Consider the following 18,182-nt stretch of genomic DNA (forward strand, 5'->3'; position numbering starts at 1 on the left):
CAAGTTAACTTACACGGGTCTTTTGAATGCTAACCTAGTGAAGGCTTCTGTAATTCACCATTATACATAGGCACCTGTGCACGGTGCTTCCCCATCTACATGTTCCTCTTTAACTGGTAACAGCTGCATTTGCTGTGTGAAAGGGTTGTCTTAGTTGATTTCCCAGAAGTTGAATAGTTCCTGTGATGTATCTTTTGTCTGGTTTCTTCTCTCAATCACTTATTTGCCAATTTCTCCTCTTCTGCTGTGTGGGAATATTTTCTTCCATGACAAATGAACTATGCTTTGCGTTTAATGGGTTTTCCAATATTTAAAATTTGTCAGAAAGGAAAACCATGGGTGGGAAAGCTTATACATACAGACAAGTGAGACACAATCTGTATGGAAAGGTAGTATCTTCCGTTAGATCACCTGGAGCTTCAGAGAAAAAAGACATGTTTTTCAACTTTAAGCTTCCTCCTTCACATTTTGAGCTCAACTATCACAACTATGACACTGCTACATTTTTTTGTAAGCTGTTGCAGTGAGTAGTGTTTTAAGAGGATCTCCCATTTCTCCTGTGCTCACCTGTATCTCAAAAAGCTGAATGCCTACTCTTAATTTACATGATTTAAGATCAGTTAAATCACATCAAGTCATCCAAACCAGTTATCACTCAAACAGTTGTAGGCTGGCCAAATCCTTTTCAGAGACCTGTGACTAAAAATGCCGTCTCCATTAATACAAGGGCACCGGCCTGAATTGTTATCCTGAGGAAGATATGTCTGCCTTGAAGCTAAGAAAAGGATATAATGTGACATGAATGATTTGATATTAACACATTTTACTGTTTCTGTGCCCATGGGGAGGAAATCACCACACTAGCACTAGTATATTCGGCAATGGCAAAGTAGATAATCTTGAAGGTAGGAAGAGGACCTCATGTGGCCTCGTATTTGGTCTCTTCTATATGAAGAAATATAATGAGCCTTTTTTTCTAAAATGCATTTGTTTAACTAATCAGAACATGGTAGAGCCAACTTAAAGCTTTTCTGATTTGCCTTCTTCATGCTTCACTCAGACTACAGCTATTAATATTTCTACAATTCTGTATCTAATTGACTATATGTTTATAGTGCTCAAATATAGCTTAAGAAAGGGTTCATTTAATTACACTTAGGTGATGTATATAGTCTGTTGCAGAAGTAATTCTTGCCATGTTAAATGCTACGGTAAAACAATGAGTTCTGTTTCTTTGAATTTCTCGTCCTCCACCCAGCAGCAACTCTACAGGCAGAGTTGCCTGTGGCCTCCAGAACCTGTTTTATGTCAAGGTGTTAGTTATTAACATTTTGTGTGTTTCAAATACCTAGAAAAAGAACTGCAGGAAGACATCAGCAGTTATTTAAATCCCAGTTGTGTAGCAAATGGCTGAGTTTGGGCACACAAAGGCATGCCAGAGGATAAAATAACACACTATCGAGTGAGACACTGGAGACCCAATTAAATCCCACTGCAACGTACTTCTCCTCCTTCATAAAACTGCCATAATGGTGGTTGGTCATACATTTTAAACTAAAACTGCACCTGTGTGATTCCACATCCCTGACACAGAAACCAGGTTTTTATTGTGTGCAAAACCATTGATCTGCCTTAACCTAACACTAGGTAATTGCTAAGATGCTAAGATACTACATTTGTATATAGTTCTCAAAGGAGTCATAAATCAATGCAGTAAATTGCATTTCTTTGAGGAAAGTTACTTCCATGTGAAATTTTAACTGTTTGGCCTTATCAGTTAATAAGTGGTGTCCTGAAAGAGTTGCATGTGTTATTTTTCTTTATCCTGTGTAAGCTCCAAAACTTGGAATTGACTTTCATTTCTCAACAGTGGACTTAATAAGATTGCATGAGTAGATTATTACCAATAAGATTGGTAGAGTTCAGGCCTGGATCAGACACAAAACATGAGAGCTAGCATAGTAATTAAAGAAGGTTCAGGAATTAGTGTACATTTTCAAGTGAATGCAGATTAACTTCAGAACAAGGGTAACTTTGCTCTTATTGCAACATAACCTGTACCAGGTTGCAACATACTGCAAGTGAAGGTGCCTTGGAGTTGCCCAAGGCATAACAATGGAAAGAAAGCATGGCTTATTATGCCAATATTCTGTTTGCCTTCCCCTTCCTTCAAGGGATATATTTGCTGTAGAGTAGAGCTGAGTGAGAAGTGGTAATAGCCTTTGATAATGTGTTCTTGGAAGGAAATTTCATTAAAGGAATTTCTTAAAATCTTTTTTTACAGTATACAGAAGTTTCCATATGGCTGCTTCAGAGTAGGAAATGAATATATTTTTTCTGGTCTTTTCCTAAATTAAATTGCATTGTACTTATTTAATAAGCTTAGCTCAGTCAGACATATTGTCATGTTTTCTGATAGAAAACATGGTTCTGTTGATATTTTTCTACCTACCTCTTCTGAAGTATTCTAGCAGTAAATGACTAATCTTCTATTTCCAAAACATCTTACTAGATGAGAAGAGTCAATAGATGAGCAGACAGTGGGTTGGTTTGGTTTTGATTGCAGTATTGGGGGAAATGTGAAAAGAAAAACCCCAGCTATTTTTCTCCCACTCTTTTTTCCCTGACCGTCTGGGCTTCATGGGGAACAAGAATGCCTTCTGTATTTACAGGTTCAAACAAACAAAAAAAAATCCCAACTCTGCTGATGGGTGGGAAAGAAAATAATTTTTTGTGTATTCATTTGAGGGAGATTAAGCAAGAGTCCTGCTTGAAGGACTTTTTAAAATCTCCATAACTAGATAACTGGTTCAACTGTTAAAATACAAATTCAGTTGGAATGGCTATGGAAAGGCTTAATTTCTTGTCTGGAATGTTGTTTAGTTAGTGTAGTCTGTCTTTTTTTTTCTTTTGTACATAGAGATGAGCATATTTTGGAATTTGCTTCCGATGCAGTTACTTACATTGATATTTTCTGCTATGAACATAGCTTCTGCTTAAGCTTAGAAGCCCTTTTGTGGAGAGAATGGAAATTGAGATTTTTGAGTTGTCAGTATATAGTTGGTAGAATTGCTAAGCACCTCTGCATGGTTTTGAAAGTAAACTGTTGAATACAAGATATACATAGCAGTAGAGAAGAATCACATTGTGAAAGCATATTCACATGGGGTTGGTGGTGTTAACACCTCTCTGTAGAGCCATGTTGATGCCAACTTAAGCTAAGCATTGAGAGCTAAGCATCTGCTGAATTATTTTGCTGTAGTATTACCAAGAGCCAGATTTGCAAAGGAGATGGCAAGTCGCAAAGCTATGCTCTCATACATAAACTGGTAAAGTGCATGTTGCTATCAACAGAACCCACAGTTCTCTGTCTCAGGGATAACCTCTCCCTCTCATGGGAGACAGGTTCTTAAATTCCTGAAGGCAGAAGGTGGAAATCAGTCTTGTTCCCTTTTCTATCACAGATAGGGTAGGAGGTGTAATAAATATTCAACACTCACTCCCTGTTTTGAAAGAAGAGGGGCGGGCCACATTTGTGAACAGCCCATTTTGTTAGTCCTCTTACCCTCAAGCCCTGAGAACCAGGACTGCATGATGTTTGTGGAGCTGTGAAAGATTCAGAAAGAAAACAGGGGTACCAGGGAGCTGTATTATCAAAGGCCTGTGTAGCTGCCTGTGTACAGCTGGCACCTTTAATGTTAAAAATGGGTGTCTGTGGGCAGAATTGTTTATAGACCTGAGCAGCAACTGAGGTTTTCACTACCCCCAAGTGTGTGTGAAGTGTGTTCACTCAAGCTTAGATGTCGTAGGTATCTGTGACTTTGCATGCATTGCAACATTCTTGGGATTCAAATTATCCCTTCTCGCTTGAAGCAGGCTGTGAAAATCAAGCCACAGCAGTCTTCTTCATCAGTCTAAGAACATACAAAATCACAAGCCACAGAAACTGTTTCATCCCCCAGCTCTCCTCTTAACAGGGTGCTAACTTCAAAGGTTACTCTTGACCGTTGAAATACCAGCTGTATTAAACAAGCGGTCAGAATGCAAACCACCAGTTTGAATTGCTGGAATTCAATTATAAGCAGCTGGCTTCACTTCTAACTGAGGATCTAATAGTAAAAAAAAAAAAAAAAAAAAAAAAAAAAAAAAAAAAAAAGCGACAGACCAAAACAAAATTCCAAACTAAATCCATCTGTCTGCTTCTACTCAATGAAAGTTAAATAGTAAGTGTGCCACTTTGAAGCCCAGATGAAAGTTTCACTGTTCAGAGTGTGTGCAAACTGTACAAACACACATTTTCAAAGGCAGATGTCTTCCTACAGGAGGTAAAAATAAATCTCTCTACGGGTTTCCTCTTCCTCTGTGTCTGTTTTAATTCTTCTGAATCACAAAATATGACGCAAAGTCACAGCAGCATGCACAGATGGATGGTTAATATGCAGCTCCGGTTGTTCTGAGGAGGTTGCTGTTTGACTTGGGTCTTTTCAGCTGAGTCATGAAGCATAACGATGCAGTTGTACATTTCTTTGTCTCAGTGCTCCAGGCAAGGAGGCTGCTGAGAGCAGCTATCTCTGGCAGAGAGGAAACAAAAGCAGGGATTTAGAGTACGGAGCCGGGACAGTGCTGAGTTGGTGCATGCTTCTGCAACAATGGGGAGCCATCCATGGCAGGCTCCTGCCCCAGCATGGCTTCTTCTACCAGCCAGCCCGAGGGCAGCTCACGTGGATAAGAAGGTACAGAGGATGATACAGATAAACCACTAAAAGAATTCAGAGTCATGGGATCAAAATAATTTATCCTAGAATGCTGATCCCTGAAAAATCTCAAGATCAGCAAGTCAGTTAGCACAGTCAATAAAATACTTTGACTCTTTGCATAGTGCCTTTACTGCATTTGATTTTGATCTGAGAACTAACTACTTGTAAAGAAAATACCGAGACTTCCCAAATGGGCTTCAGTTATGCCCCAAAGAATCCTCTGAGGCCCCTCCATTCCCACACGAAATTTGTTTGAAGTCACTGCCTCCAGCTGTAATTGTGTCCTGGAGCTTTTGCTTTAAATGAAAATGGCTTCACATTGAATCCTAACCCTTATTATCATCCTCAAAAGGGAAGAGGCCCAGTGGTAGATGTGCTCTTCTATGAGTTTGAGTAGACCTACCTGACTCCTTCAAAGATAAAAATTACCTTAAATAGGTAATAGTCAAAAATGTACTGGTTAGTAATATATTAATGATATAATAATGAAATATAAATGCCTAGTCTTTACACCCAGTGTTTTCCACCTGAGTGACTTCAAACACTTCTTGGTTATAGTACCTTTGTTCATGAGATGGGAGTGTAACAGAACAATTTGTAAGAGATGAGAGGGGGGGGCAGTTGTGGAGTGGGAGCCAGTACTGTGAGCACCTTGCTGCTCTTCAAAGCGTCTATACCTGTGAATGAGGGTCTGCAGCCCCCGAGCCTCTGAAAAGTCAGCAATTGGCTTCTGACTGTTTGCTTAGCACATTTTTATGCTTTCAGCCCTGGATAGCTGAGACGCAAACGTGAATGGATTTCTCCAATTTCTCTAAATATACAGTTGGTTCCACTGTGGAATGTTCACACAACTAGAAATAGGTAACACAGGAGAGGAACCAAAAGCTAAACCTGGCTAATTTTTATGAAGGCACAAACTAGGGGTCTGAGAAATAGGAGGCTCTGGCACAGTAATAGGCAGCATCCCTGGGAAGGTATTCCAGGCACAGGTAACACTTCTTACAGCAAAAGCCTCTGGTCAGTACAGTCCCTATTTCCTGCATAAGATCAGCATCATGTTTTATTCATCAGCTAAGTTAAAAAATGACAGATTTTTAAGGATATCACTATGATGGAGGTCTAGCCCATTTTAGTCAAATGAAAAATTGGCAACTATAATTCTACTCAAATCAGTGTAATTCTGCTTTGTATTTCAGAAAAGGAAAATAGTATCCAAGTTTTTTTTTTTTGTATAAAATATGAATCAATCATGTTATTCTTCTTTATAACTGCTTACATAGTTAATACCCACACATTGCAGCTATTCAGGTTAAAAAAAACATTCAGCAATGTATAAAATAGGAGAAAAGTGCACTGGATTAAACTGTCTTGCTTAACAAAGATGAAATTGAAAGACAGAAGTTTATGTATTGTGTACTGCAAGTGATATTACTCAGCAATTTCCAGTGCAGGTGAGTTGTTACAGAGTTTTGTTATGTTTATCACTTCTAGAGCCAAATAATGAATTTATTTTGGTTGGGGTTTTTCTTGTTTCGTTTTTGGGTTTTTTTGGTCTTTATTTCTGATGACCAAGTCTTTTATTCCATGATGCTATGGAGGTGAAAACCTTAAAATCACTGCAGTTGTGGCTGGTTTTACATTTACATCTGCATTTCACCTCACTTTCACTGCTAACAATGACTTCCTGCTAGGCAGGGCTGTGCTCCTTGCTCTTGCTTTTCTTGCTTTCTCTTGTCTGATGGATTGAGTGACTTTGTTGTGTTGTTTGTTGTTTGTTTTTTGGGTCTTCTTTAACTCTGCTGGTTATGTTTTATTTGCAACAAATGTATCATTACAGTAGAAACTACATATGCCTCGAATTAACCAGAAAAAATGTGATTATACTGATACATGTTTTGCTTGTAGCTCCAGCTCCAGTAATATGAGACCTGCTTTATAATTCATCCACTGGGAATTTTGTGTCTATTTTGAAACCTTTGACGTGCCTATTAGAAGGTAACTGAGAACTATATACCAACACTCTCAAGTACGGTGATGACAGATCATTTTTTTTAAAACCTTGTGGATATTTCTGTACTGAGACTTTCTTAGCATGTCTAAGAATGACAGGATTATAAATCATGCTTAATCACTATGGCTTACCTTAATAACCATTGAAAACCTGTTTCACTGCTGCCTGGATGGCAGCAGAAGCGATTTTTGTTCTGTGAAGAGTAGCTGGCTAGAGCCACCTCAAACCATCCTATACTTACACTAATGAGGGTAGTATACTGTGTGTTGTGCTGGGTATCCCTGGTAATCTGCACAGCAAAAAAAACAGATTTGGGTTTTTTCACACAGGTTGTGGTTTCTCTTTCACTTTGAATTAGTCTGCACTTTCTGTATTTTAATGAGTCTCTGGTCATGTTCACATATGGGTAATTTGATATGCCCCTATATCATAGGAGAGGCCCTCTGGTACGTGGTATAGGTGTTGCCTGTGTTCCAGGCATGGTCTGCGTTCCTTTTCTTTAAGCCTCATCAGAGAGAAAGTATGTGAGACACTTCACTGCTGCCATTCTGGGACACACTGAAGATGCATTGGCAACAGTTTGGAAACTGCTGGTTTGGCTGAAATCATAATGTCAAAGCCATGGCACAGATAATTGGCATAGTTTATTTTCATATACTGCTTTTTAAGGAAGCCCTGAAGCAGCTGGTGTTATGACCCAAAAAAGTCTCTAATCTATCTCTTTTGCAGTAATTTCCCACCACCCCTACCTCCACCCCCACATTAGGCTGTGGTTCAAGCAGTCACTGGACTACTAATACAATTTTGATAATTGTCAGGAAGAGAGAAAATACGGAAGAAAGGAGTTTGTAAAATTGAAATGGAAAGTTGGTTGATACGTTTTTTAAAAAGCTGCCTAAGAATATAGATGAGAGAATACTGACAACTACAATATTCTACAAGGATGTGTAAGTTAGCTTAGCCGGTGCTGAGGAATCCATTCAGTGCGAGTATCTGGGTGAGCAGCTGCAGCCGAAGGTTGAGCTCTGGGTGGGGAGAGCCCGAGGCAAGAGCCCGGGCACTGCCGACCCTTTGCACAACAAGGGGCCAGGGGACTGGACACTGACAGATCAGGCAGGAGCTGACAGCCCCCAGGCTTCTTCCGTACTTGGACTGTGAGGGTAGAAAAGATTGCTTTGTTCAGCGTCCTTCCTCCAAGGCACCAATTCGAGCTGTTATTTTGTTATTTAGTTATTGTACCACGATTTAATTATTTTAAGGAGCTGGACATCTGAGACTCTGCTATGGGAGACCTGGGGTTAATCAGGTAAGGAAACCCGGTGTGAGTGTGGGAGTGTGGGAGTGTAGCTGCCAAGGGGCTTCAGTCCCAGCTCAGGGGAGTGAGTGTGACTGCAAGGGTGGCTCCTGCAAGGAGGGAAATTTCCTTAATATCAAAACACAGTGTAAATACATAATTGTGGCTGATAACTTTTTTCTAACTAAAAGAATTGAGTAGAAAGTGAATAATACAGGATGCATATTGCCATTAACAGACCAATGGATGTAACTGAGTGTTTTCTGTTGCTACTTGTATGCTTGGAGACGGTATGCAGCCCCTGTTAGCAGGCATTGTACATATTATAGCAAGAAAAGGAGAAAAATCCAAGCAAAATCCAAAAAATAAAAATCCACACATTTCATGGTTCAGAACTCAGAATTCAGAGACTATTGAGACAACAAGATTAGGGTCATATTAAGACGACTAAGATGGTCTGATGTTAGCTAGTCATGCACATAGTGAGAAGTCATTCAGTATTGTAAACTTTTGAAGTTGTAAATTACAATTATTTTGTGTGTATTACCACCATTCTCTGCTGAATGATGAATACTTCAGAATTAGTCGTGGAAAAACCAAAATTGCCACAGAAAAATACTCAAATCTTTTTGAAAGAGGTAAGTGTATTTTTACAAGGTCTAAGCATGAATTTCAGGTCTGGGATTTCTTCTGAGAAATGCGTGTGACACAGCCTAGATCTGCCTCGATGGTTATAATGGCTTAGTCAAGCGAATAAATGAGAGTGCAATTTCACTTTGTAGCTAAGCTGATGTAACTGAGCTTTGACACCTAAATGATATGTCCTGTTTCCTGTGGGTTGAATCAGAGAATCAAGTGGCCATGAAGTTAATTTGGTCAACTGGATGATTAAATAGGAAACAAACACAAAACAAAAGTTTTCCTGTGGACAGCTTCACTGCTTCCATTCCCCTTTCAACTATACAATGTGCTAGATCCAATGCAATAAATCTGTGGATTGATAGAGGAGAAAAACAATTCTTTTGGCAGGTTTTACCAGCTGCATAGATTTAGCTTTGGCATGGAATAATACTTTTCAAATTCCTGAACTCGCATATATGCTAAAGAGAAGAAATTAAAAGTTTAGTTTGGAATAGACTTTTCTTTTTTCTTTCATATCATCTATGCTGCAGTTTTATCCACGCCAGTCACTATCTGATTCATAGGAATGTCATTATTCTGAACTGTTGTTAATGGATGCTGTTTCTCAAGAATATCCCAGAAGGAAAGGGGAAAGCAAGTGAGCCAGAGTTTCTGCTTCCATGGTGCATATGGGTGTGTGAATTTTGCTGGGTCTCATGACTCACTGCACAGCTTTGTGAGGTAAATTGGGCTGTGTTAGCTTGCAGAGCAAGTATAAACTATTTCCCATAAATAGCAATACCTCACTTTGTCTCTGATGACTGCACAGAGCTAAATTTAGACAAGGAGCTAAGACTGACTTTCTAAAAAGCTGCATTTCTTTACAACTGCCATTTCACTCACATGCACCCCTACCTTAGATGGTCAGGGGCCCCATTCAGACGTGGGGGGAGGTGGAGGAGCCTATACTTGTGTGTGCCTCTATATTCTATAATTGCAGTAACTCCTACCTGTACATAGTGTGTACACACAATTAGGTTTTGTATGGTGAATAAGTATATATGTACATAAAGCAGCTGGGCAGTGATTTAATATCCTCTGTGCTAAATCAAAAACAGCATACCAAATTTAAAACAGAGTGTGCTTTTCACTTCAGGTCTCCTTAGGAATTGCGCAGAGTGTGCCATGGAGACTGCCCGGTAACTGAGATAGACCTCCTAGCTCTTTCTGCTTTGCACAAAGGGGATCCCTGCGTGCTATTCACAGCTTCAGCAGCACAGGCTGTCTCCTGCTGAGAGCAGGAGTGTTCCTGTTTCAGGCGGCAGAGGACAGTAACACGACTCACTGGTATGAACCAGTTTGCAATCTTCTAACCCGTACTGCATTTTTAAGTATCTTACTTTTATTCTGGGCTGTGGGATAGCTACAGGCTTTTACAGTTCGTATTCCCTTCATCTGCCCTCACTATGCTCTGGCATGGTAGCCGGACGGACAGGATGTCCCGTCAGCCCTGGCTCCCTGGCCTTGTGAGATTTGGCCTCAGTGCAAAGAGCTGACTCAACACCTGCTCTGGGTTTAAAGGGGCCGAAGTCTACTTTGTACAGCGTGTGGTACAAGCTTTTAACCTCTGAAATGCCATTCCTCTGAGCTGTGCCTTGCAAAACCACAGCAGCTGTTTCTCCCAGGGACTGTGAGGAGCAGCGGTGTATGTGGAGTGACCTCCCCCGTAATACTGCCGAGCTGATAGATCCTGCCAGGGCATCGCTGCCCGTGGGAAAGTCATGTGCACTGGTTTTTAGCATTCCTTTGGATTTTGTTTAGAAACTGCTGGAGAAACCAAACATGTTTTTCAGCATTTCATTTTGATAAGAAGTTAGTAAAGAATGAATGCTTTATAACATCCAGGGCCAGGAATGTACTCAGTTCCCAAAAGCTCAAACATAACCTACCATATGCGATGGCAAGATGAGTCTGTGATATAAAATTTCTCCTCCCATCTTTCATTTTTAGCCTGACTCTTTATTGGTTAGAGTTTAGGACTGACTATTCCATTTCCTTCCACACCTCTCTTAGTTATATTATGCCAGCTTTTTGGTTTTCAGTAAAATATACTTAATAATCTGGTGTGAAAGATGTGATTTATACAGCAAGATGCATGATTATTGGTTAAAATATTTGTGAATTGCCATTCAGATTGACTCCTGTAACTAAGGAGACCTTTAGCTGATACAAGTACACTGAAGTCAAGGAGAGATTTCCTAACAAAGCTATTATACCACGAATTACGGTATAAGAAAATTCATTTTTGATTACACAGATCTTCTAAGTAATGTAAACTTATGGAAATTAAGGCTTAAAGAGGATTTGGGGTATGTATAGATCAGTAAGCATTATTGGAACTTGAACCATTCCTGCTAGGTACTTAGGTGCTTTTAAGGAATTCGGTAATGACAGATGTTCCACCAGCTGACCACAGAATCTGTTCCAGTGTTTTTACCTCTGGATATCATCTTGAAGCATCATTCCCAAGATGGACAAAGTATCCCAGCAAAGGCTTTAATGAGTACTAAGTAAAGTGAAAGGTTTGTTTTACATATCTTACAGCACTTCTGTTCATACACCTCGGTATGTTTGCTTTTTTCACAAGAGCATGGCAATGTTGACTCATGTTCAGTTAGTGATCCACTCTAACCTCAGGTCCTTTTATACAGGCCTGCTGGGTAACTGCTGCTTCTCCTGTGTTTTTGCAGTGAACTGTTCCTTACAAAGGACAAATGTTAACCTTAATTTATTTCCTAATTATTTTAGCCCTTTTTTCTTTACTTGCCCAGATTATTCTGAGTAATGTTCTTGACTTCAGAAGTGGTCAGAGGTGTTCCCTGTCCTTTTTTCCCCCCAAGTGTGCAATTTAAAATTATACTTTTATGTCTTTATAACTATATATTTGTATGGTGAATTAATGTCTGTGCCCACAGAAAACTGATTTGATACCAGTCAGTTTCACAGTCATCATAGCAATCACTTTGAGCATGTCATCTTCAGCTGATCTCCTGCACATGCATTATTTTGTCCAGTTTGCTGAGCTTACTTATGCAAGTTGCCCATAAAAAGCATCAAATCTTCCCTTAAGTTAAATGATACCCATATTTTCCCCATCCATGAGCCTGTTAAACCTGTCACAGTAAACAAGATCATTTTGATGCAATCAGCTCCGAACAAGTCTGGGGTTGTTACTTATCAACCTAGTATCTTCCAAAAATAGTTCGTTTGTTCCAATATATTTTTTCAGGAATTGAAATTAGACAAACTGTTCTGTAACTGCTCAGCTCATGTGTGTGGTTTTTCTCTTTTTTTCTTCTTCATTTATTACTTTCCTGATTTTTTTTTTTTTCTATTTATTTAGTGTTCTGGAACCTTCACCTTCCATAGCTTTCCACAATAAACAGTAGTGGTTCTGAGATAGCTGGCCAAGTACTTCAGAGACACTGTATTAAGAGAAGTCTAACTAAAAATATAGATACCATTTTAAGTAAATGGCCCCTCCTGTTCCATCTCCCTCCAGCCAAATCAAGTTCTTGATCCTATATTGTGTTTGGGGGTTTTTAACTAACATAATTAAATATTGAACATTTCCTCATATGTTGGCTTCCTGCTTTAACCAAGCTGCTACCACTGCTCATTGACAATTACAAATAAGGGATTTCTATTTCTACCTTAATTTAAGTACCAACAGCCTTGAACCTTCTTGTGTCTGCACCCAGACTTGTGGTTCTTCCTTTACAGAATTTACAAGTCTTGCAGAATCCTGGGAATTAAGCCAAACTATCTTTCAGTAAACTCAGTATAGATTGAGCAGGTCAAGTGCAAGTACATTTCCAGATCTAGATTTATTCCCATAGTTCTTCTCTGAAACCTTTCCAAAGTTTAATAGTCTCAAATCTAAATTCACTGAATAAATGTCAGGCATATGCTATAGTCACTAAATCTGAGCAAGGCTTCTAAGTGACTTGACTTGCACCATGTCTGGTTACTGTGGTTACCACAGAGTAAGAACTATGTACATGTGATTGCAGTGGAAGGTGAGCCTATGGCTGGAGTGATGCCAAGAGTCAAAACCAGAGCAGTGTGAAGATGGGAGAGTGAACAGTGAACAGCTGGATATATCTGTGCCATCCTTACTAGCCCAGGTCTCAGGAACAGCCTTCTTCCTCCTTCAACCCACCCATCCACTGGCTCCAATCTGGAGCATACTTTTGTGGTCTGCACCAAAATCACTTTTAATAAGTTCCTCTCCCTTGCAGCTCTAACCTACACCTCAGGGTTTTTTATTCATGTAAACCCCTTCTAGGGTGGGTTATATACTATAGCGAGAGGGGCAGCTAAATTAACCTGATGAATGGACACTAAGCAAAGTTATTTAAGCATGGGTGCTGTGAGGGCTCAGAGAAGAATTCTAAGATGCATGGGTGAGGATTTGAAGTCCCACTTAAAGGTTTTGTCACAGGCTTATCAGCACAAGAGGATTAATGTGTTACTTTTGGCAAAATGATTTTTATCAGAAGAGACCAGAGGTTTAAAATGGAATTTTGGAGGTTCATGGTAAATTCAGAACAAACGTCACACCATCCTCACCCAGTGGATTTTGATTCAGTAACTGACATTTTCTTCACGCAGAATGCACTGTTTATATATATATATATATATATATATATATATATATATATATATATATATATATGTAAAATGTTCCCATTTAGGGCATTCTTTCAATTGAATAGAAGGGCTTACCATTCATTTAGGATGTCCAAAAGGTGGTGAGATATAGTAAAAATTACCCTGTTTGCTGTTGGAAAATACTAATACAAAACCACAGAACACTTAAACAAATTATGTTCCTCCATAATGGTGGTTACTTTGTCAGCCCTTCACCTTTATTCTGCATGAGTGTCTAGTAATTCTCCTTTTTGCCTGGAGCCAGGTCATCAGCTGGTGTAAATTAGCCTAGCGTTAATGAGGCATATGAAGTTTTGTCAGGTGTCTGCAAGTGAAGGGTTACTTTTTGTTTAAGCAACATGTATCTGTCTACATTTATCTGCCCATTTGCTGTTTAGTTCCAGAACGCTCTTAAAAAGCAGTCACCTGTGAGGCTGGTTTTTTTCCTGCTTAGGACACTTCTGCTCTAAATTAAATACTTTCATTTTCTAGCTCACCAATGCAGACCTCCACAGAACAGGAGGGTTTAAATACAACTGTTAGTTCTGGTCACATCCCAGTATGATCTGATCACTCTGTCTGATCCTAAACCTTCAGTATGACAGTTCAGCCGGTACTAAACCTTCAACATAAGTGAGCTTTCTCATAAGTGCTGTGGATAAATGTGGTTTGAAAAGACTGTCCAAAGGAATTTTTTTTTTTTTTTTTTTTTTTTTAAGCAGGCTATTCTCTAAGCCATTAGTCCATCTCCTATTATAAATGCTGTAACTACTATGTCAGTGCTTCCCAGAGGATACTTCTTTCAGGGGCAACAATGACTTTTAAAGAGGTTCTTCTTAAGCTATTCAGAAGACTCTGAAATCGTAACTGCGTGTTCATCCCAGTGATATTCTCAACAGTTTTGAAGTCCACTGTCTTGTACGTCCTACTGAAAAACCTTCTTTTGTGAGTCTATAAGCAAGGTCAGCTATGAGATCAGACAAGGAGACTTTATTTAGTCCAAGTCTTAACTTCCAAGGATGGAATTTGTACTGTCTACTATGACAGTGTGTTTACTTAAGTATGTTTACTGTTGTCTCTTCTACCAAACTTTTTTTTTTTTTAAATATAAAAACGCCAGCTACTTGTACAGAGCTAAGTAACTTTCAAAAGTAGTGTTTTTCAATTACTTTAGATTACCTCACTGTGTTCAGTTAAACCTTGTTTTAGGCAGGTTTTCCGTCTATTCGTATATGAATAACACCATTATTTTATTGTTCTTTTATTTCATAAACAGATGACAGTAAAAACTGATAGTAAGTTTTAAGATCATGTATGAAAAAGGGTTTTGTAACAGATGTAGATTCTTTTTATTGCTATTAAGAACTAATGCATTAAAGAACATTTATAGATGGAAGCAAGGCTGTATGCTCATGCTATAGTTTATATTGAACTTTGGATGAATATATGTACCCTATTAATTGTAATATAGGGACTAGAAAACCTTTCACAGTCAGTATGAGGCTAAATGTATGACAGAATGGTGCTGCATACCAGAATCCAGTTCTGCTGATCACCAATTACTACTGGTAACTTTGGACTTCTTTTCCAAATCTGAAAGTGGCCTCAAGAAATCTGAGTGCCTCTTTCATATACAGTGAGCTTGATACACTCTATTTATCAGATCAGTGTTTCAAGTCTTGTGCTTATAAAGTCTGTTTGCTCATACTCCCGAATGACCTTGGTCATCACGGTTAAAATGATTGTACAAGCACTACTTACCTTCATCTTTGCACAGGAGTCTGACGGACAAAATCCTCATATGTATATGGTAGAGAGTTAGAATTCTTTAGAGGTGCTCAGTGAGCACATCTTTTATCTCCTAGCATGATTTCACTGGCTGTGACTGTTCTAAGCTTACAGCCCATTCTCTGTGTGCTGGAGCCACATGCTAAAATGGAAGTAATGCTGCAGTAGCTACTGTGAACTCAAAATCCAGTTAACATATACTTTTTAAAATTAAAAGAATTGGCTTAGATACTGACAGCATTACTTTTATTTTAATATCTCATTTGATCTGAGACTCAAAACCCTTTTAAAATGGTGTTTTCTGTATAGGTTTCTACAATACAAATGCTTTAGAGCATTCTGTGTGTTCTTACACTGGAGACATATGTTGACATAGAATATTTCAGTTTAGCATATGCTCGTATTGAAGGAGAATGAGTATTTTTTGCCCACAAAGTCCTCCTATTTCTGAAGTCAGCTGGGACTGAATAACCCCTATTTCAATGCCTAAATGTCCTTGACTTCTTAAAATATCTTATCTCTGTTCCTTCCTAAACATTACATATTAAAGTGATTTGTTTTATCAAATTAATCAAATCTAAAATTTTTACAGGCTCATTGCACACAGGATTTAGTCCACTGTAGGCCTATTTGTCTTAGCTGAGAGGATTCTTCAGAATGTATTTCCACTGTATTATCTGAGGCTACTCATATATCAGGAGCTCCCCAGCTGTATAAATATTTGTGAGATTGGTAATAGGAATGTTCTAATAGAATAGGCAAGAAAAGATACACGAATTGTTGAGAGAATAAAAACATGTATTGGTCAAACTAAAGAGGAAATAATAAAATTATTTTGAAAACTCATTTAAAGAAGTGGAGGGGGAGAACAACTGCTGTAGATTTAAACTAGGACTGTGTTGAAAAATTTGTACCACAAATTCAGCTTTCATAGCTTTCAGCTGTGTAGATACCAGAAAAAAATTACTTCCTTAAGAAATACCTGTTTCTAAGAGCCTTTATTTACTAAATAGTCTTTTAAGAAAAGTATCTTTAAAAAATTAGAATTTCCTTCCTTCTCTTCCTGTTCAGGCACAAATAATTGACTACATTTGGGGAGTATTAAAACTACCTTTTTATGAAAACGGATTCTTTGACAGATCAGTCCATTAAAAATACCCCCCTACTGAAATACATTTGAGAAGGTAACTTCAAACCATCTCAAAGAATAATGCTTTTTAAACTCTGTTTACAGTCTTTGCTTTATAGAAGACCCTAAAGAAGTGCTTCCTAGATTTCTTGTCAAATATTACACTTTGGTCTTCAACCCGAGCCACTTCATAATAATGCATTTCCATTTCCAGAAAACAGACCACCTTCCTTTCCCTGCCCTTTTATTACTATGTCTTCATATGCAGTGTCTTCTCTAGTAACTGCTCCTGAAAGTTAGTTTTGAGGAAAGCTGAACCATCTCTACCGTCCCTCCACCCCAACTGCTAATCTCTGCTGAAAAACATAGGAAGGGGTGAGAGAGAATTTGATTTGTTTTTTCCTTTCCTAAAAAACCCATTTTGTTTAATATCTGAACCTTTTTTCAGGGTCCTACTCTGAAACTGGCTATTTTTGTAAAAGGTGTATTCTAAACCCAGCATCTTCTCTAATGACATTTTTAATTTTTTTTTTTTTTTTTACAAAATACATGTTTTTAATCTTTCATGTGGGAAAAAATACCGTATCTCATTGAAACACTTCCATATCAAACCATGAAATACTAACTTTATTGCTCTCTAATGAATTTAATGCTGGGTTTATCTCAGCTAGTGAAAGTTGAAGTCGAATAGAAGGGTACATTTGTAGATGCATGAGGTAGGGGTTTTTTTATTAATTTGCTGATGTTGTTATTTTTTGTTTGTTTTTGAACAAGAGGCTGTTTCCATGCTTTACAACTGCAACCTGAAGAGCATACCGAGAAATTAATGGATTATAGTTGTCTATAGATAAGTAACTATTTCTGACAGGCATATGATGTAGCTGAATAAGAACATGGACTACACAGCTTTGCAGATAATTTAAAAATAACAGAGATAGTTCAGCTTCTCAGATTAATTTCTCTTGAATGGGTATAGGAGATGTTGAATATTTAATGATTTTTCTTACGTCAGTTACAAGCGACTAAACCATAAAAAACCCACTGGAATCACAAGGGCCTATATTTCTGATATTGTGAGTTGTTTTGTGACTCCTCATTGCCATGATTCTAAAAATAATTTGCCAGGGCTGCGGGTTTTCCCATGTGCAAATACAGTATGGGGGCACTTCTGGCAGTCAGGGTTTCTTCCAGAGACCCCGTCTCCTGAATGCTTCTGTGACTGATACATTTGCAGTTCAGATGCAAGTTGCTGGAGGTGCGTCCGCCTTGATTTGTATTTTTGCGCGGAATTTTTCTAAGACGAGTCAACTTTTGTCCTCTAATGGTACAACAAAGAAAGAATTTTTTTTTTTTTAAGCCAAATGATGGCTTCTTTTTCTGATGTAATAAGCTTCCAGAAATTCCTGATCTCCCCCTGCTTCTCCACCTTAGATTCTGGGAGACTTGCAACGTACTGAGGGAGGGGCAATCTCGTATTCCATGATGTTTCGCCGACATTTGTTAGTTGCCGGTCAGGGTAACTCACTGAACGTTTCTAATCTCGCTGATTGCATTATTTTGTGTCCCTAATGCGAAATACAATTAGTTCGCCGGGGGCTGTTCCCGGGGCACTTCCGTCAGCTGCCGCATCCCTCCGGCCCGGGCCATGACGCCGGGCCAGCCGCTCCCCGGTGCCCAGGCCCGAGCCGCTGGGCCCTGCAGGGGGGCCGGGGCTGGTGTTGGCGCTGCCCCGCTTCCTCCCGGACAAGGCGGCCACTCCCGCCCGCCCGCCCGCTCTCCATCCCAGCGCGGGACAGGCACCGGCCCCTTCCCGGCGCGGCCCCCCAGCACAGCGCATCCCGCGGCCGGGCCCCACTCCCCGCGGCCGGG

This window comes from Hirundo rustica, chromosome 3, assembly GCF_015227805.2.
Source record: "Hirundo rustica isolate bHirRus1 chromosome 3, bHirRus1.pri.v3, whole genome shotgun sequence".
Classification (NCBI taxonomy): domain Eukaryota; kingdom Metazoa; phylum Chordata; class Aves; order Passeriformes; family Hirundinidae; genus Hirundo; species Hirundo rustica.